The sequence below is a fragment of the Macrobrachium nipponense genome, chromosome 13 (genome assembly GCF_015104395.2).
Source record: "Macrobrachium nipponense isolate FS-2020 chromosome 13, ASM1510439v2, whole genome shotgun sequence".
NCBI lineage: Eukaryota > Metazoa > Arthropoda > Malacostraca > Decapoda > Palaemonidae > Macrobrachium > Macrobrachium nipponense.
Window position 1 is genome coordinate 73,318,558 of NC_087206.1, and position 26,633 is coordinate 73,345,190.

General features: G+C 35.9%; 1 long non-coding RNA gene across 2 annotated transcripts in view; it reads left to right on the forward strand.

Moving 5' to 3' along the window:
* Positions 1–23,949, forward strand: part of LOC135225493 (uncharacterized) — a 52,469-nt gene extending 28,520 nt beyond the window's left edge. The window contains exons 1-3 of one of the 2 annotated variants that reach the window (XR_010317000.1): positions 20,326–20,575; positions 21,247–21,399; positions 23,206–23,949. This is a non-coding gene — a long non-coding RNA (uncharacterized LOC135225493). Of the gene's footprint in view, positions 1–20,325; positions 20,576–21,246; positions 21,400–23,205 lie in introns of those variants that run through there. The other variant, XR_010317001.1, reaches the window with a different exon arrangement.
* Positions 23,950–26,633: the final 2,684 nt, after the last annotated feature.

Below are 26,633 nucleotides of genomic sequence, written 5' to 3' on the forward strand. Positions count from 1 at the left end.
ATACGTTTTCAGGAATTCTTGGAATTTATGAGAACGAAAGCTGGAAAAAATAAAAACTCTATATATATATATATATATATATATATATATATATATATATATATATATATAAATATTTATATATATATATATATATATATATATATATATATATATATATATATATATATATATATATATATATGTATGTATAATATATTATATATACTATATATATATACATAAAATCTTCTGCTAAAACAGGATACGTCTCATGTATAAAAGGCCCATTAAAACACTCTGGTTTTAAACAAAGGACTTGTAGTATATTTCGGTGGGATGCCTCCCACCACTATCAAGTAGGGAGTCAGCCCACCGAAAAATCTAAGTCGCTTCTTGCCATGAAAAGCAGATAGTCGCTTCTCGCCGTGAATAGCAGATAGTCGCTTCTCGCCGTGAAAAGCAGATAGTCGCTTCTCGCTGTGAATAGCAGATAGTCGCTTCTCGCCGTGAATAGCAGATAGTCGCTTCTCGCCGTGAATAGCAAATAGTCGCTTCTCGCCGTGAAAAGCAGATAGTCGCTTCTCGCTGAATAGCAGATAGTCGCTTCTCGCCGTGAATAGCAGATAGTCGCTTCTCGCCGTGAATAGCAGATAGTCGCTTCTCGCCGTGAATAGCAGATAGTCGCTTCTCGCTGTGAAAAGCAGATAGTCGCTTCTCGCCATGTCACATGCCCCTTGTCACGTGCCCACCCCCACGGGGATATGAATAATAAAACATTGTTCTTTCATTTAATAATTTTTTGTAGCAAAAGGTTTCGTAGTTATTGTTTATTTCAACAATAACAACAACAATAACAAAAACTATTACTGTGTGTATATGTATGTATTTGCATACATATATAAATATTGATATGTATGTATACCGTATGTGTGCACTTACACACACACACACACACACACACACATATATATATATATATATATATATATATATAATATATATATATATATATATATATATATATGTGTGTGTGTGTGTGTGTGTGTGTGGTGAATGTAATCCAAAGTGCTCCACCACCCCCAACCCCCACCCCACCCCCAATGAAAGATTTCTAGTAGATCCGCCACTGTGATAAGCCAATCGCTGGGCTGGAAACTCTCAGTCTCTCTCTAGAGTTCACACAGGCCGGGTGGATGTTTCATCTCTCCTGAGGATACCTTTGAAAGACTTATCTCTCAGGAGAGGTAGAGCATAGATCCTACCCATGTGAACTCTCGAGAGAGACTGAGAGTTTCCAACCCTGTGATTGGCTTATCAACTGCCAATCAGGAGAGTTGTAAGGGACTGGCCTGGACATCAAATACACGGTTGATGTGAATCTACCATAGTATACCCATTGGGTATCATGGCATCCCAGAGACGGAGGCTGAGAGCCAAAAATAGTGGAGGAAGAAAATGATCTGCGATCAGTGTTTGCTCGTCTCTGCTTTGGACTTTATTGACGACTGGAGGACCCTCTTACAACGCAGCGTCATATTTTTGCAGTTAATTCGATTGTAGGAGAGATTAGCAAATTGAAACTAAGCGCCTCAGTGGGGTGGTCGGTATGGTCTTGGCCTGCCACCTCGGTGGCCATGAGTTCGATTCTCGGATATTCCACTGAGGGGTGAGAGATGTGTATTTATGGTGATAGAAGTTCACTCTCGACTTGGTTCGGAAGTCACGTAAAACCATTGGTCCCGTTGCTGAACAACCAACCATTGGTTCTATGCAACGTAAAAACGACATACAAACAATCTACTGTCACTTTCTGTTTCAGCGCAGTTTGATCTCTTAGGTCCTAGTCCTTGGCCTTAGGCCTAGACTATATTCAATTCAATTCAAGTGTGATATGCGTGTTGCATATCACAGGAACCTCAGAGAAATCCGTAAAGGGAAATGTTGCCAGAAAATTGTAATATAGTAAATGTATGTCATATATATGTATTTTTACCTCTTAAATTTATTGAACAACATATCGCAAATAAAAAACATCAGTACTTGTCGCAGCTATTTCACGTAATTAGAGAGCGCAATAAAACTAAAAGTATGTCGAAGGACATTAAATTTTATAGCTCTTAAACCCCCCACCCCACCCCACTCCAATCCCAGTTTTCACTTATTATTATTTTTTTTTTGTATGATCATGATTTTTTCTTCAAGAACTTAACGCTATTTGAGACTCTGATGAAAATAATATATTTATTACAGTGAACATATATGAGAGAGAGAGAGAGAGAGAGAGAGAGAGAGAGAGAGAGAGAGAGAGAGAGAGAGAGAAATACTAATTACACAAAACAAAGTGGTGAGGTAGATTAATTCCAATAAGGCGTGTCCACTTCCCCCTCTTGTCTCATCTTTTTTTTTTTGTTTATACCCCTACTCTCTCTCTCTCTCTCTCTCTCTCTCTCTCTCCTCTCTCTCTCTCTCTCTCTCTCTCTTCTGAATTGGGAGAAATGGTTTACATTCGACAGCCCGACACTCATTTCCATGCCATTAAATATTTACCGAGTCGTAAGCCCGTAAAATAAATTCTGATTTTCCTGGATCCATCTAAAAGATTGTATCCTCTCTCTCTCTCTCTCTCTCTCTCTCTCTCTCTCTCTCTCTCTTCACTCCGTCCTATTCTCTCTCTCTCTCTCTCTCTCTGTTGTAGAAAAAATAATAATTGCGAACAATTAAGTGGCGATGCTTTCTTTTTTCAATCAGTTTGCTCTGGACAAATGCCAAAACTTATTGTATCTAAGCTGTTTATTATATCTGCTTTAATTAAGGGACATTAAATAAATAGAAATGTTACCTGAGGGCTTTATTTTCGTTGATTAAAGAAAATGAGTAAAAATATGCACCGATGTTTCTTCGTTGCAATCAAGTTTTCTGTACAGCGTATAATGCTGTATGAAACTCTCAGCCACGGCACATGAAACTCAGATTGGCTGTGAGACTGCCTTCATGTACGGAGGTCCAATCATCTCCAGGCCAGGAAATCTAGCGAACGAGTTGAAAACTAATTAAGTTCTCAGTGGCGAGATCGCTATGGTCTTGACCTGCCTCCCCGGTGGCCGCGAGTTCGATTCTCGGGCATTCCAAAGAGGGGTTAGAGATGTGTATTTCTGGTGATATAAGTTCAACACTCGACGTGGTTCGGAAGTCACTTAAAGCCGTTGGTCCCGTTGCTGAATAACCACTGGTTCCAAGCAACGTAAAAACACCATACAAACAGTTTTCTTACGTAGCCGAATCATAGATTAGGAAGGTGGAATTAACCACCATTCATATTCCTGGACAGTGTGAAAACGTTTCGTTTAGGGATGAATTATTTCGCTAAGCTTTTGTGGCAAGTTAGGTCAGTGACCACTGACGTCCTTAGAGCAACCAAGGTCGTAAAACACTTTGCCCGCAGTCTTTGGACTTACTAGTACTACTTAGATGTCAAACAGATTATTTCTCTATAAAATCTGCTTTCTTTTGTTTGTTTTAACTCCTGGTAAAATCAAAGCTCTTCCTGTTTCATATTTTTTCTGTAAATCTCCTCCTTAAACTAGTGATTAAGTTATATTTGTTTCAGGATTTTTTTTCCTTCCATAAGTTCATATTATTCATTGCTCTTTGATATTTCTGCGACTTTCAAGCAGGCATTAGTGCGAGATACTCACCAACCGTGATTAATTTAATTTGTTACCCGTGGCTTTGTTTTGATGGATTTTTCCTATTTTGGTGCCCTAGAGATTACGACAATTTATCAATACGATTAGTTCCGCTAGGGTTCAGCTGGTGACAGCATATGGGGATATTCATAACGTTGAAAACTAACAAACTTCTAGTAAAACGACGTAAAATATAAAAGCAAAGCAACTGAACGATAACAAGAGAAAGTGGAATTATGTTAATTATTAATATGACAGTTATTATTACTGATAATAATATCTTTGTCAAGTCTTCTTTGATGAGTTCAAGAGTACAGCTGATGGCAAATATGAAATGTTTTTTTCGACAAAACAATGAAAGCGGGGCACGATGACTTGATTAAAGGTTAATAAAAATTCATCGCCTATATTTCCAATGGCGTCCTTAATATATGTAATCGTCTTTCCACTAATGGCCCCCAAAACTCGGGTTCATTATCTAATTCCCGGAGGTTCATTTGGTCGTTCTAGACAATTTTACCGGACATCCATTAAGCCGAATCTAGATTAATCGTACTCTAGTATAACTAGATATTAACCCACATTGAAAACGCCCCTAATTGTGATCTTAAAGCAGGTAATGAATTATCCCGTAATAAGGAACGATGCTTCGGATTTATATTTTTATTTGGTAGTTTTTTTTCAGAAGATTATCAATCCATGTGTTGTCACGTGAATAACGAAATACGTGTTCTCATAAGTTGATCGGTTATTTCCTAATTACCTCATTCGACACGAAGGTCAACAAACAGTCCTACAATATTTCATCCGAATTACAATGATTCATCATTTGCCCTGCAATTAACAACGAAAAAAAAAACAAAAAACAAAAAAGCAAGTAGAAATAACCGAATTTCCTTTCAAATTTACTTCATTTTCATCCAGTATTCACTTTGTTCCCGTAGATTAAATACCTATGTATTTCCATGAATAAATAAAGGGTGCCACCTACTCTTTCCGATAATTTTTCAAAAGTAGATAAAGGGTCTTTAAGCTAGGATTCTTCCTAACGGATCCTTAAAGCCATCTGAGGCCGACCCAAATCAGTGAGATGAAGGAAGTTATCCTCTGAGCAAATGGAAACTTTTCTGTTTTTTTTTTCTGGTGACAGTACACACACACACACACACACACACACACACACACACACACACACACACACACACACATTCCCTCGATCTGTTTATCTCTGTCTCTGTTTATCTTTGAACTTAATACCTTCTATCTTATTTACACAGTCTCTTGTGGAACTTTTGGAAATGGAGCTTCAACGAGGTTATCCATTCGAAGTGATTTCGATGTCTGGATATGGGACACTTGACAAACATACTTGTAATAAATTTGGCTCTTTTGCTTGAGTTCTGCAACAAGGGGCATGGTGTTTTTTTCTCTTTTGCTTAGGGAATTATTTTTTTTTCTGAAAGGAATGTTTTAATTTTTGCATCGAGGAGAATGGTCGATTTTGCTTTGAGGAATGATTTTTTTTTTTTTTTTTTTTTTTTTTTTTTTTTTTGCCTTAAGGATGAATTTAATTTGCTTTGAGAATTAGGTTTTTTTATTAGAGGAATTTTTTTAATTTGCTTTGAGGAATTATTTTTTTTGCGTGGAGGAATGATTTTTTTTTTTTTTTTTTTTTTTTTTTTTTTTTTTTTTTTTTTTTTTTTTTTGCTTGGAGGAATTATCTGTTTTGCTTAGAAAAAGAATCTTAGTTTTTTGCTTTGAGAAATGATTTTTTTCCTTAGAGGATTTTTTTTCGCTTTGAGGTTTTTTTTTTTTTTTTTTTTTTAATTTTTTTTTTTTTTTTTTTTTTTTTTTTAATAAAGTATCTTTTTCCTGACCGGCAGGAACAAAATACTTTGTAAAACAGCAGACAGTCTGACACAGAGAATATCATAACAAACCCTTTATTTATTCATGGAAATATAGATTAACTGGACCATTGTTTTATCTAACGTTTTATCTAATCTACGGGAACAAAGTGAATACTGGATGAAAATGAAATGAATTTCCAGGGCAAATTTGGAGTTTGGTTATTTCCACTCCTTTTGTGTGTGTGTTGGTTTTCCTTTTTCATTGTTAATCGAGGGAGAAAATGATGAATCATTGTAATTCGGATGAAACATTGTAGGAATTTTGTTGGCCTTTGTGTCGAATGGGACAATTAAAGAACGTCTGATTAACTTAAAAGAACACGTATTATCATTGACAATCTTCTAAATAATAATAATAATAATAATAATCATAATAATAATAATAATAATAATAATAATAATAATAATAATAATAATTCTGTATTATCCGTTTCGTTCCCTATCACGTGAACATTCATCACGCATTTTTCTGCAATAGATAATCATTATTCGTTGCAAAATACTGACTGCACTCATGCAGCATAAATCTATTAACAACCTTCTTTCATATTATCTTGAATATGTGACGGAGAGAGTGAAAAACATGTTGCTTTTGTCTTTGAACCTTGGCTGATGATAACCAGGACTATTAGATGTGCAGTTACGACTATCTTGTTAGTTGTAATTTCAATAACAACCACTTGAGGCAATGTCAGGAATAAAGGATGGAAGTATGATGCAGAGAGAGAGAGAGAGAGAAAAGGAACGGAGGAGGAGAGAGTGAGTGAGAGAGAGAGAGAGGAGGAGAGAGAGACGAGAGAGAGAGAGAGAGAGAGAGAGAAGAGAAGAGAGAGAGATAGACGAGAGGAGAAGAAAGAGAGAGAATAGGCTGGGGTACTGGAGAGAGAGAGAGAGAGAGAGAGAGGAAGAGATAGAGAGAGAGAATAGGCCGGAGTAATGGAGAGAGAGAGAGAGAGAGAGAGAGAGAGAGAGAGAGAGAGAGAGAGAGAATAGGACGGAGTAATGGAGAGACCTTACAGACCTTACAGACCTTACATCTTGTTCGGGTTGCCCCAGGTCCCTCAGTGTGAGGCACCTCTAATGTCTACCAGAGAGTTGCTAGTACATCTTCCGGTATATTTTGCATCTTCCAATCTTGGATGGTCTGGGATGCAGTTTAGATATTTGTCGAGCTTATTCTTAAACACATCTACGCTCACTCCTGATATATTCCTCAGATGAGCTGGCAACGCATTGAATAGACGCTGCATTATCGATGCTGGTGCGTAGTGGATTAATGTCCTGTGTGCTTTCCTTATTTTTCCGGGTATAGTTTTGGGCACTATTAATCTACCTCTGCTTGCTCTTTCTGATATTTTTAGTTCCATGATATTTTCTGCTATTCCTTCTATCTGTTTCCATGCCTGAATTATCATGTAGCGTTCTCTTCTCCTTTCTAGACTATATAATTTTAAGGATTGTAGTCTTTCCCAGTAGTCAAGGTCTTTAACTTCTTCTATTCTAGCTGTAAAGGACCTTTGTACACTCTCTATTTGCAATAATCCTTTTGATAGTGTGGGTACCATATCATATTGCAATATTCAAGTGGACTACGAACATATGTTTATAAAGCATAATCATGTGTTCAGCTTTTCTTGTTTTGAAGTGCCGTAACAACATTCCCATTTTTGCTTTACATTTTGCCAGCAGAATTGCTATTTGATCATTGCATAACATGTTCCTATTCATCATCACACCAAGGTCTTTAACTGCTTCCTTATTGTGATTGTCTCATTATTAGGTCCCCTATATGCATATAGCTTTCTTTCTCTGTCTCCCATAATTTATTGATTCAAATTTTTCAGAGTTTAAATACCATCCTATTTACCTCTGCCCAATCATATACTTTGTTAAGGTCTCTTTGTAGAGCGTTCCTATCTTCATCACAAGTAATTTCTCTATTTATTCTTGTGTCATCTGCGAAACTACTCACTACCGAATCCTTAACATTACTGTCTATGTCTTCAATCATAATAACAAACAGTATTGCAGCTAACACCGTACCTTGCGGCACACCGGATATTGGGACCTTGCTTCATCCGATTTCTGTCGTTTGCAATAACTATCTGTTTTCTGTTGTGTAAAAATTCTTTAACCATCTTCCTACTTTATCCACGATATTGTGTTTTCTAATTTTCTTCGCTAATATATTATGGTCTACTTTGTCAAAAGCTATTTTGCAAAGTCTAAATAAACCACATCTGTTTCATTCCGCTTTTCATATTTTTGAATATGTTCTCACGGTGGACTAACAGTTGGGTTTGTGTACTTTCTTTTTCCGGGTACGAAACCATGTTGTCCTTTATTAAACAAATTATTTTTTATTAAATGTTTCATAATATTTTTCTTCATTACCCTTTCATACACTTTCATAATATGTGATGTTAGACTCACAGGCCTATAATTACTTTGCCTCTAGTCTTGATCCACTTTGAAAGTAGGGGTAATATATGCTAATTTGTGCTCATCATAAATCTTGCCTGTATCTACACTTTGTCTTAATAATATTGCAGTGGCTTTGCGATAGAATGAACTACTTTCTTTAACAAAATAGCAGGGGACTCCATCAGGCCCTGCAGCAGCTCCATTTTTAATTTCATTAATAGCCTGCACAATATCAGCTTCATTAATATCTATGTCAGCTAAATATTCACTATTTCATCCCTTACTTCTATATCATTATCTTCATTATCTATTCTAGGGTGAATTCTCTCTTATATCGTTCTGCCAATATGTTGCAAATTTCCTTTTTTTTCATTCGTTAATCTCCCTTCAATTCTTAGAGGGCCTATTTCTATTCTTCTTTTATTCATCTTCTTCGCATATGAGTATAACAGTTTGGGATTTTGCTTGATATTTAATAGAGTTTTTTTCTTCCAAGTCCCGTTTTTTTTCATTTTCTTTTGATTGTATAATCTTTTGTTCTGCATTTTCTATCTTACTTTTTAGTTCTATAACTTTCCATGCATTTTTTCTTTTGCAATACCTTTTTCCACTTCTGATTTTCTGGAACAAGATCCTTCTGTCTCTCGGTATGCATGACTGATGTTTACTTTTCTTCTTCGGTATATATTTATCCACTATTTTCTCTAATATTTTATATAATATCTCCGTATTTACCTTTATGTCATCACTTACGAAAATGTTATCCCAATCTTTGTTAATTCTCATTTATTTCTGACCATTTTATATTTTTACTGTAGAAGTTGTATTTTCCATATCCTTCCCACTTTTTCATTTCTTGCTTATCTCGTTTCACTTGCTTTGGAATGGACTGTTAATTCTATGACATTATGGTCTGAAATACTCGCATTATAAACTATTATTTCTTTACATAATTCATCTCGTTCACAAATACTAGGTCTAAAGTATTTTCCTTTCTTGTTGGCAGGTGATTTATTTGTTAAATGTTGTATTCTAGTAGCATATCTAATAGCTTTTCGAATTGCCTCTTATCTTCTGCACTACTATTACTCTCTTTTTTATATGTATAAGTACATCCACAATCTCCTATTCGTTCTTTCCAGTCTACGAAAGGAAAGTTGAAGTCTCCAGATAGGAGAATAGTCCAGCCTTGTGATTTCTACATATATCATCCAATTTTCTATTATTAAGTCAACTCTTTAGTATTAGGAGGTCTATATATTACTATGTTCATTAATTTTTCAGATTCAAAATTCTACCGCTATTAGTTCACATTCTGAGTTACTATATTTCTCATATATTTTTCCTTGTTTTTTGTCTTTCCCATATATTGCGGTTCCCCCTTGATTCCTATTTTTTCTATCTGATCTATAGTTTGGAACCCTTTTATTTGATCATCATTCCCAGGGGTCTCTTGGGATACCAGGTTTCACTTATATTCATTATAGTCTATTTTCTTTTCAATTTGGGTTAGTTCTTCTAAGTACTCTATTTTTCTTTTTGAGTTACTCGTAACTAAACCTGCGCATTCATCACTATGATGGTTTGCGTGTTTTCTCCTTCATTTAATATTGGTAATAATAAGGATTTTCCCATGTCTCTTTCCTGTTCTGGTAGTGTTCTTCTTTTCATTTCCAGAAATTCTGACATTAAAAAATCCAACTTTTTCCATAATATTTGTTCTTCCTTCATCATAATTATTCATTTTGTGTCTGAATCTGCAATTTTCTCCATATCTGCAATATCCTCTTGCATAATAAAAACAGTTATTATCTCTTGAGTAGAATCTTGGAGCTGATGCATTGAAATTTTTTGCTGACACCTCTGCATATCTCGTTGATGGGTTGCTTTTTTCTTTTACCTGATATTCTTCATTCCTCTCTTTATTTGTTTCTTTCTTATTTTGGATTTTATTACTTGATTGGTTATTTATTTGATTATTTTTCATGGCTACAGGGTGCTATATTTACATTTTTTGTCGAACTTACATCCTTTTCCTTCTTTAGGTTTTTGCATATTTTTGGATGTAGATCTCTGCAATCATCCTCATAGCCATCTAGGTATGCACATTTACCATATATTTCATAGTTGTGACATACCTTAGGATGTTTGTAGTAACATTTTTCTCCAAATCTGCAATTCCCTCTTTTCAAAGGTTGCAGACTTGTCTTTTTTGTATATTTTTTTCCTCTTTCCCGTCATTGTGTAGATCTGGGTAGAGCCGTCTTCGGCATTTTCTTTTGTGTTGTCATATCGTGAATTTATTTCTTTGTAGGTATGCTGCTTTATAGCCTCATATGTAGTATCAATGAGTATCTCTGCATCCATACTTTTTATCTTGTTCTTTGTTTTCCTTTTCCTATCTTTTCTGTCATTTCAGTTTTGTTTACTTCTCTTACGTTTTCCTCCTCTTCTTCTTCTTCTTCTTCCTCTTCCTCTTCTTCTTCTTCTTCATCCTCAACTATTTGTACATTCAATCTTGATTTAATAACATTGTCTATCCATGGTAGACATGTTGAGCAAAAAATTCTTGTGTCTTTTCTCATATCTTGCATTACCTCAGCACACTGTGGATGGGTCGGAATGTTGCATGCAGCACATTTTCTGATTAGGTTTTGTGGATTAACTATGCTATACCACACCTTACACAGTTTACATGCTTTTGCATCTTTTCCTACTGCATCAATTAGGATATTCACAAGGTTTCACCTTATTCATTTCTTTGTCGGAATATGTTGGTTTATGTATATTTTCTTTATGAGGTCTCTTGACCACTTGGATTTATTTGGAACTTTTTCAATTTATTTTCAAGATGTTTTCAGTTGATTTGTTCCAGTTTGAAGGATTGTATCCTTCTAATATATCTATGAATGCTTTTGTATCTTTTTGGTTAGGACTGTTGCTGATCTCATAGATCAGAATGCCAGGTTCCCTTCCTGCTACCTCATCGTATTGCGAATCTGCCAAGCAAGCTAAATCTCGCCATTTTTTTCCGCAGTTGGAACTTACTGCCATCTTGTTCTGATTTACAGCATTTCACTTGATAAACTAACTTAGAAGACGCTTTATCCTACTATTTTCACACTAATCTTATCACCGATAGTTCACGAACACTTCTAGATATTTCTCAAATTCTAGACGTATGTTAAACTTGTGATATCTGTTGATTAATCTGAGAGAGAGAGAGAGAGAATAGGACTGAGTAATGGAGAGAGAGGGAGAGAGAGAATAGGCCGGAGTAATGAAGAGAGAGAGAGAGAGAGAGAATAGGACGGAGTAATGGAGAGAGAGAGAGAGAGAGAATAGGACGGAGTAGTGGGGAGATAGACAGGAAGAGAAAGAGAGAGAGAATAGGCTGGAGAGAGAGAGAGGAGAGAGAGAGAGAGAGAGAGATAGCGAGAGAGAATAGGCCGGAGTAATGGAGAGAGAGAGAGAGAGAGAGCGAGAGATTAGGACGGAGTAATGGAGAGAGAAAGAGAGAATAGGACGGAGTAATGGAGAGAGAGAGAGAGAATAGGACGGAGTAATGGAGAGAGAGAGAGAGAATAGGACGGAGTAATGGAGGGAGAGAGAGAGAATAGGACGGAGTAATGGAGAGAGAGAGAGAGAGAGAGGAGAGAGAGAATAGGACGGAGTAATGAAGAGATAGAGAGAGGAGAGAGAGAATAGGACTGAGTAATGGAGAGAGAGAGAGAGAGAGAGAGAGAGAGAGAGAATAGGACGGAGCTATGAGAGATAGAGAGAGAGAATAGGATGAGTAATGGCCAGAGAGAGAGAGCGAAGAGAGAGAGAGAGAGAGAATAGGACGTTTGTAATGGGAGAGAGAGAGAGAGAGAGAGAGAGAATAGGCCGGAGTAATGGAGAGAGAGAGAGAGACTAGGACGGAGCTAGAGAGAGAGAGAGAGAGAGAGAGGCCAACATTTACCAAATCACCCACAGTGACAACAATGGGTGTCAAAGGCCAACTCTCCGAAATATATTATCTTGGTCAGACAGGTGAAACAATTCTGTTTCAACACGAAACAGAAAGTTATCCAAATTCTATGCATAAATAAAAGTTTCCTCTTACCGAAAAGTACCCTTTCTCTAACACATATATATATATATATATATATATATATATATATATATATATATATATATATATATATATATATATATATATATATATATATATAGCGAATACCACGGGAAAATGATAGGCAGGAATCCAAGCGCTTTCGTCTTTATTCAGACATCGTCAAGAGCTACTAAAGTACAATTGGAGAGGAAGGCCTCAGGTACAAACAAGATCAGGAATACCAGATGGTTAATTATCAAAAGGGTAAAAATTAAAAGGATAATCCAGGATTATCGGATATCACACTGTCACAAACTTAAACAGATTCTGACCCTAACCGAAATTACAAAGTATCTTTACAGTCCAAAACATGTAAAAACTGAATATATTAATTTTGTTGCTTATATTTATCTACAACTTTTTTTTTCATTATGAAAGCATCAAGTTTAAATAAACCAAGACTTAAATTTAGAACATTCTATTATTTGACTTGATAAAACAAGATTCAATGATATTCCTTTTAACTGTGTCATTACATGGGACTAAGGCTCTTGCTTGACTCCAGTTAATAAGATGGTCTATATCTCTCATATGTACAAATAATGCATTCGATATTTTGCCAGTTCTCACAGAATATTGATGTTGCTTGAGACGCTGTGAAAGAGATTTGCCGGTCTGTCCGTAATAGATTTTATCACACTTTTGCAAGGAATTTCATATATGCAGCCTGGAAGATCTTTAGGAGAGTTTTGATTACTAAACTCTTGACATTAATATTAATGAAAACAACATTTATATTAAAAAGCTTTAAACTTCTAGGAATATCTAAAAACCTTTCATCATAAGGTAATTTTAGAATGTTATGCTTACTAAATTCAAGTTTGTCATTAGTTGAATAAAATGTTTTTCTAGCTCTTTTCCATGCCCCATCTACAAAAGTCCTTGGGTATTTAAGTTTCAATGCAATATCATGAATAGTTTTAATTTCAGCGTCAATAAACTGCGGGCTACAGACACGTAAAGCCCTTAGGAACATCCCAGAAAAAAAACAGAGAATTTAACATTTTGATGGTGATTGGAGTAGTAATGAACAAAAGAGGCAATATTAGTTGATTTTCGAAAGACTGAAAAGGTGAAATTTCTATCATTTCTATGGACAGTTTTCATCAAGAAAATTTCAAATTACAATTTCTTTTCTTCCTCTACAGTAAATTTTATAGAAGGGACTAAATTATTGAGATTATTAAGGAATTCCTGGAGGTTTTTGTGAACTGGCCAAATACGTGGATGATATCTTCTGGCCAAGGCTCACCATCTCATTTATGTATATATATATATATAAATAAATATATATATATATAGATATATATATATATATATATATATATATATATATAGATATATATATATATATATATATATATATATATATATATATATATATATGCGAATACTACAGGAAAGTGACAGGCAGAGTCAGTACTGAACTTATGATTGTAACCTTTTCCTGTAGTATATAGTATATATATATATATATATATATATATATATATATATATATATATATATATATATATATATATATACATATATATATATATATATATATATATATAGTATATGTGTGTGTGTGTGTGTGTGTGTTGTGTGTGTGTGTATGTGTATTTTGATATCCTCAAAAAAGCAAAGATCTTACTATAATCTTACTATAATGGGCGTATCTGTCCGTCCGTCTGTCATTCAATCACGGCCAAACGGCCGTGGTCCGATGGGCATGAAACTTGGCAGGGTTATGGTGGGGACCCCTAAGATGGTTTATGATATAAGCTTCATCTCCCTGCCCCCCCCCCCCCTCCCCGCTCCAACCCCCAATAAATTGCCAGTAGAGAGAAAGACAGCAAGGCAAAATATTACAAAAACCGTTCGAATCATAAATCCTATCTTTTTACCGTTTTGAGAATTTTTTGAACAAATAAATCATAACAAGGGACATAGGAAGAAGCTCTTCTCACTCGCTTGAGATTTTTCTTGTCAAGTTCGTTTTGGTGAATTATGGTCCCTGCGATAAATGGAGCGTTTGACATCTGCAACAATTTTACATGAAAGTCGCATAGCGACGGCAAATTTCTGCTCAAGGTTACTGATCCAACAGGCTTTTGAGATATATACATACACACACACACACACACACAACACACACACATATATATAATATATATATATATATATATATATATTATAGTATATAATATTATATATATATATATATATATATATATATATATATATATAATATATATATATATATATATATATAATATATATTATATATATATAAATGTGTGTGTGTGTGTGTGTGTTACTAGTCACTATTTACTAGACACTTATGTAAATGTAATAGATATTACTATGCGTTTAAAGTAAGTAGTTACGGGCAACAGGGCCTTGGTGTTAGAAGGGCAAGCATATTGGAAAACAAATGAAATTTGAAGTGCGTAAGTTCAAGGTGAATTATTCTGTAAAGTCTTTCAGACCTAATCTCCCCACTTTCTCAAAGTTTATGGTTATATAAAAGAAATTAGAAACTGCCTATTATTACTACACGGTACTCATGAATACGCCTATAGTTATGTTTTCAGAAAATAGGACATACTTTTTTATTACTACGCGGTATTCATGTAGATACCTATATTTAGGTTTCAGGAAATAATACATACTTTATATGCGTAGAAAACTTAAGACGCTGATGGACGAATATATACATGTAAGTGTTTACGTATGTATAGGTAGTTATGACGGGCTAATTTACGAATACTATTGCAGATCGTATTCTGATGTTCGTGAATAACTTAACAAATACCTATTTAAGTGAAAAGGTTTATAGTAATCTGTATATTCTGTTCTCCTGAGAATAAAAGTACTTACTTTTTCGTAAGAATAAAAAACTACTTGCAGGATGGATAAGCATTTCGTAGACCTAGCGCCTCAGTGGCGTGATCGGTATGGCCTTCTCCTGCCACCTCGGTGGCCGCGAGTTCGTTTCTCGGTCATTCCACTGAGGGGTTAGATATGTGTATTTCTGGTGATAGAAGGTCAACACTCTCGACGGGGTTCGGAAGTGACGTAAAGCCGTTGTTCCCGTTGCTGAATAACCACTGGTTCCATGCAACGTAAAAACACATTGCAAACAAACAAACAAACAAACGACTGGAAGTGATGCAGCATTCTTTCCAAGACCTGACGCCAGAGGGAGCGAGAGAACTATACATGAACCATATAATTGCAGGAAAGTGTTTGGAATCAAGGGCCAACTTGGTCTAACAATCTGAGAGTCTGGAACTCTAGATATTAAGGCAATTGCGATGATAACATAAAGAAATTTATTCAGTACAGAGGATATCGTCTTGAATACGATTATAATCCTATAATCATTAAGTATACATAGGTAAATATCCTTCCATTAACTGGCAGTACTAAATGTATATCAGCTGGATATTCTGTCAATGCCTATATAGTCAATAATAATAATAATAATAATAATAATAATAATAATAATAATAATAATAATAATAATAATGACAATAGCGCCTCAGTAGTGTGGTCGGCTTGGTCTTGGCCTGCCACCTCAGTGGCCGCGAGTTCGATTCTCGGGCATTCCACTGAGGGGTTAGAGGTGTGTATTTCTGGTGATAGAAGTTCACTCTCGACGTGGTTCGGAATCACGTAAAGCCGTTGGTCCCTTTGCTAAATAACCTCTGGTTCCATGCAACGTAAAACCAACAACGTGAGTTTTTATACTCTATTTCCTCTACTACTCCATAATACAACATTCTACTTGTTCCCTCTGATGAGACAGAAACAGAGACCAATCGCTAAATGGCGCGATAGGCACACGCCGAGCCATACCGTCCGTGCATTCTAATTGGACTACACTATTAGCCTGTAGTGCACATGGGGAAGGGGGAGGGAGGGGGAGGGGGGGGAGGAGGGAAGGGAAATGGGAAGGGAGGGGTAGGCCACAGCTAAATGAATACTTGATCATGTGCTCCAGTGTGCAAACAAACACCAGCGCTTCAGAGTTTTAGTAAATATTTATAGGTCTATTTCGATAAACATTTAGTCTTGTTTTCGAAATAGAATGAATGCCTTTATTTGTCCTACGTTAATCAAGACCAGGATACGGAGTAGTATTATATGAGCCTTTTGAAGATAATGATTGAAGGTGGAATGTACAGAAAATTATATAAAATACAAATTTTTTTCTAAATGAACTAACAGGGTCTAACGATTGATAGTGAGCAGTCTAGTATACGCACTGCAAAATAACTTAGATGCAGCGTCTAATGTCTTGTGTTGCTAAGAAAATATATATTTAATTGAAATTGCAAATCAAAATCTCGCTACAATATACTTAAAAAATAATGACTTAGATACTATAAAAGATACTTTAATTCTTAAATTATATAAAAAAAATTTATAATGAAATCACATCGGCCTAAAATCTTTCTTTTGCGCCATAAGCACCTAAAAACGGCATTTAAATTCCTGCTATCAAGAGCCCCGTCACAATGAACCCCAGGCGCTATTTAAATGACCTAATGGGGTTCAGAAGATGCAGTGTCCGCTGATTCAGAAGAATGAATGGGGGTTGGGGGAAGGGGGAGGGGGGGGGGGGTGGCGTTAAACTTAAAAATATCTCCCGCCTGGGAAGAATTTAAAGGTATTCGTTCAAACTGAACCGAGCCGTTTGATTCAAAGGGGTTTAAATGTGTGATATAGGTGTACTGTGTGATGTAGCATTTAACATGGACGCTGAAGTAATCGCACATCTCAAAGATAATACTTATATTTAATTAAACATCATATTTAAAATGATTAACATTTCATGCTTCCGCTTATGAGAAGGAAATACTATACTGGCGTTCAAGCATGCTACTTTCGTCCTTGTGGTACCTGGAGGTTAGCGTTCAAAATTCCAGACCCGGTAGCGAGAACTGGAAAAGTATTTCACGTGTACGCATTTTCGCTTACTCGGGGAGTAAGCCTACCAACTACTTTGTTGTTGTTGTTGTTGGGGTTGTAGGAAAGCTTAAAAGGCTCCGGAAAGGGTATCTTATGTCGAGTTAGGGATACAGGAATGTTAGGGTAGGATATTTATGATTTATTTATTAGAGTGAAAATTAAAAAAGATAAATAATGCGCATGTTAAACAGAGCAATTATTTCTAATAAAATATGGCATATTTATTTTAGCTTTCGTTGGTGAACCAACGCGCTACTTGACCGTACATTGTAGCACGCGGCCGAGTAAGCTGGAGGTCAGATCACGCCTTGTTTTTCATAGTATGCGTTGTATAGTTCTGTATAAGCGGAAGTGAGACATAGGTTGTGCTTCTAGCGTTCTATCTGGCTGAAGGCTAATTAATTTGGCTGCAATAATGCTCTCAAAACGAGCTGGATAAAAGAGAGTGATTATACCTCAAAAAGAAAAGAAAAGAAAAAAAAAATAATAATAAGCCGGATTGGTGACGTTAGAGTAAGATCAGAGGTAAATCACAATTAATACAATTAAGTACATTATGATGATACCGTACAGACGTGCTAAGAAATTCACGAAGAGGCCACTTAGCGCCTCGTTGGCGTGATCGTTATGGTCTTAGCCGGCCACCCCGGTCACCGCGAGTTCGATTCTCGGACATTCCATTGATGAGTTAGAGATGAGTATTTCTGGTGATATAAGTTCACTGTCGACGTGGTTTGGAAGTCACGTAAAGCCGTTGGTCCCGTCGCTGAATAACCACTGGTTTCTTGCAACGTCAGAACACCATACAAACAAACAAACAAACAAACAATGAAGAGGGCCATAACAGTCATAAACAATTTGAGCAGTCCACCGAGGAGTATGGCGATAGAGAAATGTATCTGGACCACAAATAACGAATGATATTCTTAGGCTGAATCAATTTAGTTTAGTTTCAGACGAATGGCCTTCCCCGGAATTTACGAGCCTTACCTTTAGAATGTCACGATTTATGTAGCATTGCCGGTCTCTTAATGGGTCTTATTTATGGTGGCACGTGGAATGGCGAATCTCGGTTTGACTTATTCATCGTTGATCAAGATACATCACCTTAAACGCAGAGCCTTTCAAGCGCTAACAGTATATATACGGACTTCGAAGAGGTCAGCATCTTTGAGTCGATAAATTTCTTTTTCGTCCTCCGTCGTTTAAGCTTAATTTAGGAGGAACTTGTTCGCTTTTCCTTATCGAATTCAGAGTCAGGACATGAAGTGGCAGATTTAAGGGGGTGCCCAGCTTGTCACGTGACTCCCCCCCCAAAAAAATTGATACGAATAACAGAACATTGTTTTTATATAATGAAACAGGAACATGTTCGCTTTTCTTTCCAGAATTCAGTCAGGACATGAGGTGGAAGATTTAAGTAGGCGCCCACCCCCAAATTGATACGAATAACAGAACATTGTTTTCTCACAATGAAACATTATTAGTAGCATGGATTTTCAGACTTTAGGCAGTTCGTACATATCGAAATTCGAGGAAAGTCTTATGGCGTGAGATTCATACCAGTTGAAAGTAAATAATAAAAAGAAAATGCCCAAAAGCCGATCTCTGTAGCCAGGTGTTACATATTATTTAATGACTTAGCCCGCCATTCTGTAGAGCCACAGACACAGTGGTAGTGGCAGTTTTTACCTGTATTTAATATCGGTATCCGTCCAGTTGAAGGATGTGTAGCCATTAACTGGTGTGACCAGTTGTGTTACACGATGATACGGAGTATCAAAACAGTGCCTTGGCCTGCCACCTTGGTGGCCGCGAATTCGATTTTCGGACATTCCGTTGATGAGTTCTAGATGTGTATTTCTGAAGATAAAAGTTCACTCTCGACGTGGTTCGGAAGTTACGTAAAGCCGTTGGTCCCGTTGCTGAATAACCACTATTCCATGCAATGTAAAAACACCATACAAAAAACAAAACAGTGAGGCAGTTGTTTCATCCGTTTTAATTTGATATTGACAGAATCTTTGTGCCATACAACGCCTGCCGTTTACCAAACCTAATGGGATTTAGAGAAAGGGTAACGAATTACTCAATTTGGGTATAACTGGTTTAGTCACAGTGATATATAAAGCCATTTTTAGGGTGTAAGATTTCCATGAACTAGGTTTGAACTCTAGGGACGTCCATATATACATAGGTTTAGTTTCAAACCGTTTATTGAATGAACTCATCACACAAGTGAACTATCAAATAAATGAAACGAAGAGCAAATGGTAATGCCAGTTTCCATTCTCACATCAATTTAATTAAAAATCATTGTGGGTTGAAGCAACAAACATTAGTTCGTAACTACTCAAGTATCCTTCGCCTTTAATTGCCGTTTCAGAAACACAGAAGCGAGAGGTAGGATCATTACAATAAATCTAAATTAAAACCCTACAATAAATTAAATTAAAATCCTACAATAAATTTAAATTGAAAACCTACAATAAATTGAAATTGAAATCCTACAGTAAATTGAAATTGAATTCCTACAATAATTTAATTTAAATCCTACAATAAATTGAAATTAGAAAGTCGCAGTCAATAACAATGGCCTGTAGCTTTCACCGTGGATCCAATTTCATTTTATTTCACGGATAAAATTACAAAGCCTCAAATAGAGATTCAAACGAGTGCTTTCGAACTAGAGGTCAGATAGCAAGCAATGTTAGGTTGAATTACCGTTAGGACGAATTTCCGCTTGTACTACAGGTATACAAAAGTTATCCCGAGTTTCAAAATAATGATGAGGAATATCTCTGCCAAATTTTATTCACTAACGCATTTTATAACATAGCAGAATTGCATTCTGTAGACTACTTCCCGTGTTCTGAGTTTTGGGAAAATCAACGAATAACCTAGCCATTGGTTGGCATCCATATTAATGTTTTATATATATATATATATATATATATATATATATATATATATATATATATATATATATATATATATATATATAAATATATATGTGTGTGTGTTGTGTGTGTGTGTGTGTGTGTGTATTAGAATGATATCCTAGAATGAGGGGGTACGAAAGTTCCTCTAGTAATATGCGTTTCTTGGAAATGTAGGCCTACGTATAAAGTATTTATATCATTTGTATTCTTTCTTTTAGGGGGACGGTTTCCTTCACACACCGAAAAGTTAAAAGATCGGTGACTCCACGATCCTTGATATTGACGTCATGAGGACAGGGGTTACTCGGAAAGCAGGATTTACTATATTCTTAGTTTTGGTTTCGACAGCGATTGAGCGATGGTGTTTCATAGTGTGGTTAGGTGGTTTGGTGGCGAATTTGGGCTGTTATGGTTGATACCTTTTTACGGCGAGAAGGAAATGAGGCTTCTCTGGTGAAAACTAAGACTGAATTTATGGTTTAAAGAACTACACTACAGGCAGAGTCGTGGGTGAGTTTCTTGAGCTCTTCAAAGATAAGTTTCATTATTGTGATCCTTAATGTTTCTATTAACTTTTTAATAATAGTTTCATAAGTTTATTTCCCCTGAACGTACTGGGCCTTGGCTCCGGTCACTTTTAGATTTATCAGTGCTTTGTAAATGAATTATTTGTGTTCTTTGTTACTAGATTTTTTATGCTTTAAAAAAGTTAGTTTTTGTTTTTCAGATTTTTCCCCTCACAGGTGATAAGGTACAAGCATCGTGCTTAATGCCTATTCTTGTATAAGTTACCTGCCTCCTGATATTTGAAGTTTTAATCACTATTTAGTAAAGCTTAATCTTATACATCATATAGCATTGCTTTTGTTATTCTGTTTTTCATTTAAAATATCTTGTACGACATAGGTCATTTACTTCGCTTTAACGTTACAAATCTGATATTTTAAAGGATTAATATAAGATCTCTGACATAAAGGTTAATGCTTAATTTCTAATGAGCCTGTTGAAATCTTACGTGACTTTTTAAGTTTTTGTTAAAATTTTAACGTGACCTAAGTTAAAAAAAAAATTAAGCTTTTTGTCTATCTTGAATTTTGCAAAGATATGCGTTGTTCCAGTGGAATTTTTACTAAAGCTAAATCATTTACGGCCCAGGAAATAATTTTGAAAATTTCTTTCAGATTTTTGTAAAATCTAAAACACTTGTCTTGACTCTGACTACGATTGTGACAGGAAAAAATAAATGCTGAAGCTAAATTCTTAAGCCAGGTAACTTCGTCTCAAGCTGCGAAAAATGGATTTTCCTTTCACAAGTTTGTCTTCGTACAAACCAGGTAAGGATTGCTATGTAGTGAATCCATGTGAACCAATATTTTTTTTTGTCCTCCACCCCCCGCCCCTGTAGGGGTGGAGGCCCCTCCCATGCCCTGCCCCATAGGTCTTATGACCTATGGGCAGGTGCATGGGAGGTTCGGGGTAGGGCTGGTCAAATAATAATAGTGTTAACTTTAAGGTGGTAATTTTCACGAGTTTAATAGGTTTCTAAGTTAACGTATCTTGAGTAACAATTCAGTTTGAAAATTTAAAATACTTTTGCCGTTTTTGATAATTCTTGTAACACATTAGATTTGTTTGACAAAATTTACCTTTGCGGTATTTTTTTTATAATTTTCAGCAATGATTGAGTTATACATTTAACTTTAAAGGCCTTTGACGTTTGGAATTTGTTAGGTTAATTTATCAGCTTGGCATATGCATTGCTTTAGATATTAATGTTCATATTTTAATTTTTTTATTATAGATGGAAATTTAAAATTTGATGTTTTAACACTAGTTAAAATTAGCAGAACTAAATTTAATATAAAACTTATAAAGATAAGTTTTATCAATGCCAATACAATGTGACCTGTGTTTTTTCGTAGTACAGACCTATGATTACTAATAATATAGTTTTGTTACTTTATTTCAATGTAAAAATTGTTACTTTATTTCAATGTAAAAACTCTTACTTTATTTCAATGTAAAATCTGTTACTTTATTTCAATGTTAAAATTGTTACTTTATTTCAATGTTAAAATTTAGTCCAAGAAATTAGTACCAGAATGTTATGCTTTGACTTAACATGGTTTATTTGACCCAATAAAACTTGGACTCCCTGAGCATTTAAACGGTAGTTCTTTAGGTGATTTCACTTGTTAGCACTTTTGGGTACATCTGGTTCTTCGGGTTTCCATCTCGTGGTTTTCTTCCCGATCTCGTTAAAGGCTTGATTCGTAACTAGTCCGAAAAGACTAGTTACGAATCTATTGTGATGATTGCAGCCGAAGATGTCTTTGAGTGGTTTGTTATTATTGGAGAATATTTAATCTATTGTGAGGGCTGTGAGTAGTTTCTGTATTGAAGGTACTTTTAGCCTTTGAGGGTTGCAGTTGAAGAGGCTTAGTTTCTGTATTGGAGGAAATTTGAGCGTTGCAGCTGAAGGTGCTTATAAGTGGTTTGTTTGCATAGGAGAAAATTAGATCTATGTGAGGTAGAAGTTGAAGAGACTAGAGTAGGTTGTCTGTATTGGAGGAAGTTGGATCTTTTGTGAGGGTTGTAGTTGAAGTGGCTTATAACTAGGTTTGTCTGTATTGGAGAAATTTGGATAGTTGTGAGGGTTGCAGTTAAAGGGGCTTGTAAGTAGTTTTCTGTATTGGAGGAAACTGGATCTGTTGAGAGGGTTGTAGTGAAGAGGGTTATAGGTAGTTTGTCTGTATTGGAGCATATTGGATCTGGTTAGAGGGTTGCAGTGGAGGCCTATAAGTATTTGTCTGTATTTGAGTAAATTGGATCAATTGTGAAGGTTGAAGTTAAAGAGGCTTGTAAGAAATTTCTGTACTGGAGAAAATTGGATCTATTGTGAGGGTTGCAGTTGAAGTATTTAGTAGTTTGTTTGTACGAGAAAATTTGATCTATTGTGAGGGTTACAGCTAAAGTTTTAAAGTTGATTGGAGGAAATTTGACCAGTGAAGATTGCAATGGAAGATGATTTAGTGTTTGTCTGTTGAAAAAAAATTCTAGTTTGTAAATGCTTCTTTTAGTTTGAAACCTAATTTTATTGACTTTGTAAGAATCATAAACTTGAGTTTTTCTATTTTCAGCCGCAGATCTTTTGATTTACAGGATGGTTCATGGAACGGTGATATTCAGTACAAAGCAAGGAACACTTCTGTTATTGAAGAAACTGAGTGGACGTTGCTTTTGCTCCACAATATTTTTTGAAGAATGGTGAGAATGGAGCCTGGCGTTGCTGATGTCTTCCACTTTATTACAAATGATAATCCTATGTTGATGGCTCGAAATTAATACTTCAATAATTAGTACTAAATGAGGCACAAGAGTTATGACCTTAATTACCTTAATGATAACAATTGTTAGCTTTCTCGCCTTGGATTCAAAAGTAAAATATTTAAAGGGTATTTTATGCTAATTGCCTGGATCAGGTAGAAAGGTGATCGTATCTCATAGTCCCAAGGTTTACCATTCTGTGTTAAGTGACATTTTTTACTTTTTGAAACCAGCACTCAAACCGTATGTGCTGTTTCTTCGTCTTATCATTTTACTTTATTCAGTCATACTTTGTTCAAGCCTAAAGATGCGAGACATTTAGATATTTGTTTCTAGGTATTGTCTTGAAAAATTTATTGAAGTACTGAAAATAACTTTTTAACTATTGACTGTTACTTATTCCTGATTACTAACGAATATTGAAAACTGAATATTTGGCTTTTAATAGCTGTTAAGCAGTTAGTGGCACCAAACACACTAATTTTTAGTTCAGCATATAAATGAAGGCCTATATTTTATTTTAAAGAACATGGTCTGATGAGAGAAATTTTTTAGAGAGGAGAGAAGACAGCAAAGAAAAACCTAATATAAGAGGTTAAAAGCAATTGATATCAAGAGCTAAAGAGTGGTTTGTGTTAAAAGCAATTGCTCATTTAAGCTCTTTAAGAGCTAAAAAGTGTTGTATGAAATTAACGCTGTACTGAATGTGGCTTCTGTCTGTATATGTTATTCACGTGATGTACCAGTGAACTAATCCTTAAAATAGATCATGTGCCAAAAGTTCATTCTTTCATTTTGATGGTAACTGAAAATGGAAGTAATCCTTTGGTATAGTTACTCTTAAGATAGTTCACTCTTGACGTGGTTAGGAAGTCACGTAAAGCCGTTGGTCCCGTTGCTGAATAACTATTGTTCCATGCAAGGTAAAAACACCATGCAAACAAACTGAAGATAGTTGACTGGGCACCCAGTTTACGTGGCAAACTTCACATAAACCCAGTGTTCAGAAAAATAAATTGGGCCCATAACTTGACGGAAGTTATTAGTTGATTGTTAACCAGTGGAACTATACAGAATTTAAAAAGTCCCATCAATTACCGTAGTGCTAATGAGAGCAATTATGATGTCCAGTTAAAGCTTAGGCTAAATGAAGGTTGATGACCCGTTCCTATATTGAAGGAACTAAATACAGGGTGTTAAAACTTTTTTATCAACCTAACCCTAAATGGCATCACCTATATGGCTGGGGGGAGCTTCACCTGCCATGGTCGCCAACTTGTACCTGCCCTAGGGCTTCATAGCTTCCAAAATCAGTTTGGTATGTTTCATATGCTTAAATGACTATAGTTGGACATAAGACTGAGAATATAAATTTTTAATGTTTATGGTGTAATAAAATGGTTTATTTCATTCTACGTTCAGAATATGAAACTCGAACTGAATCTTCCTTTAGTGAATGCGGGCACTGCACGACAGGCAAACACTGTTCCCATAACCCGTTCCACTATACTGACCAACAGAGTATGGAGCCAGAAAGATGAGATTGTCTGGTAACACTGCTTCAGAAAGGAGATAATATAAACTGCTGAAGTGCCCGACTGGGCATCCACCCCCGCTAGTGCGGACAGACCTTATGAGGAGTGGTTCCATCGAATTGTCTTGGATTATGAAAGTAAACTAAGTTAATGCTAAAGTTTTTTTTCAAATGTTGCGCAATTTTACCTAGTTAGTTATCAAATCGAAAAATAAGGTAGCCAAAATAGTTACATGGATAGTACAATCAAATAAGATGGCCGAAATAGATGATGATTTATTACGAAAGGTGTTAGTTACTTATTGAATCTGCCACTTTTTTTCAGAGTTTTGCATTTCTTGCACTGACTGGGTAGGAACGTCGAGAAGCGGTTGGCGAGTCTCCCAAGATGCTCATGAGTCCAGAGAATCAAAATTTATTTTCCCGTTCGGTGACATTTCTCCTCTTCCAGTTCGTTGCTGGATATTGCAAATGCGAAGTTCTCAAGCGTATGTTTGCCAACAAAAATCCTGAAGTTTAAGGAGTCGGGTGACAGCAGCAGCGAAGTCCTGGAAGCCGTTGCAGTTTCTTTAATTTCTGTGCCTGGATAAAAAATCTAGAAAAAAAGATTAATTTTGCAATCGTATATGAACTTCAGTCATCTGAAATGAAGGTGCAAAAAAGGGATTATCATATTCGTGCACACGGTCGCAAACTCCCGAGTAGTATACTACTAATGCACAAGTCTCGCGTTTTTTTTTTTTTTTTTTTTTTTTGGGGGGGGGGTGGTGGTTGTTGCCCGTGCCCCTAGGTTAAGATGGGTTGGGTTAGGATTTGGGTAAAGATATGTGAACTTGTGGGTGTGAAACATAATGAGATTATTTTCAAGAAGGTTCTATGGTTAGTTTTTAAGATATGTCGTCCCGCTTTTTCGAGAATGGGTCGCTACTTAGTTATAGTTTGGGAGTATGCCACCTGGCCCCCATCCTTCAGTATGGTACTGTTTAAGATATTTCTCTTATTCTAGTTGCGTCGTCTTGTCTTCCCTGAGGGGGGAAGCGTCCTCTGGAAGCTCTTGTTCCTACTTTATCTGCAGATTCTCTCTCTGACTTGCAGGTGGTCACTGATCCCCACTATCTGTGTACGAAGTCCAATTCGTGTTAGCTACGTGTAAGGAAAAATCATATAGTGTATCAAACCACCATTTTCATTGTTTAATGCAAGTAGGATTCATAGGATCTACTATATACGCACAATAATCTTCAAAACCAATGAAAATTGAGACAATATTACGGCCAGTCCAAAATAAAATTAAAACGGATAGCCAAAAGTGCCTTGTTGATCATAGCACAAATGACGTTCAAATCAAGATGAATTGCAACGGAACAGAAACCTACCTGATCAGCATCTGTTGAGGAATAGAACACTCGGAACCACTTATGAAAACTGGATGGTTGTCATTATAATCAACATAAGATAATGCCCCATAGTCAAGAATATCATTAGGCCTAAATACAAATGTATGCTTTTGTATTAAGAGTTAATGCTTCGATACGGAACGCCAGCAAAGTTAATTATCACCGGAGATGGTAAAAATCCTTGTAAAGTTGGTACAAATGTCTGCAAATACAGACATTAAATCATACCGGATGGAGCACTTCAGGTCTCCATGCTAAATAAATATTGGAGGTTTAAGTTGCAATGGAAGAGAGAGCACCTCAGTGGCGT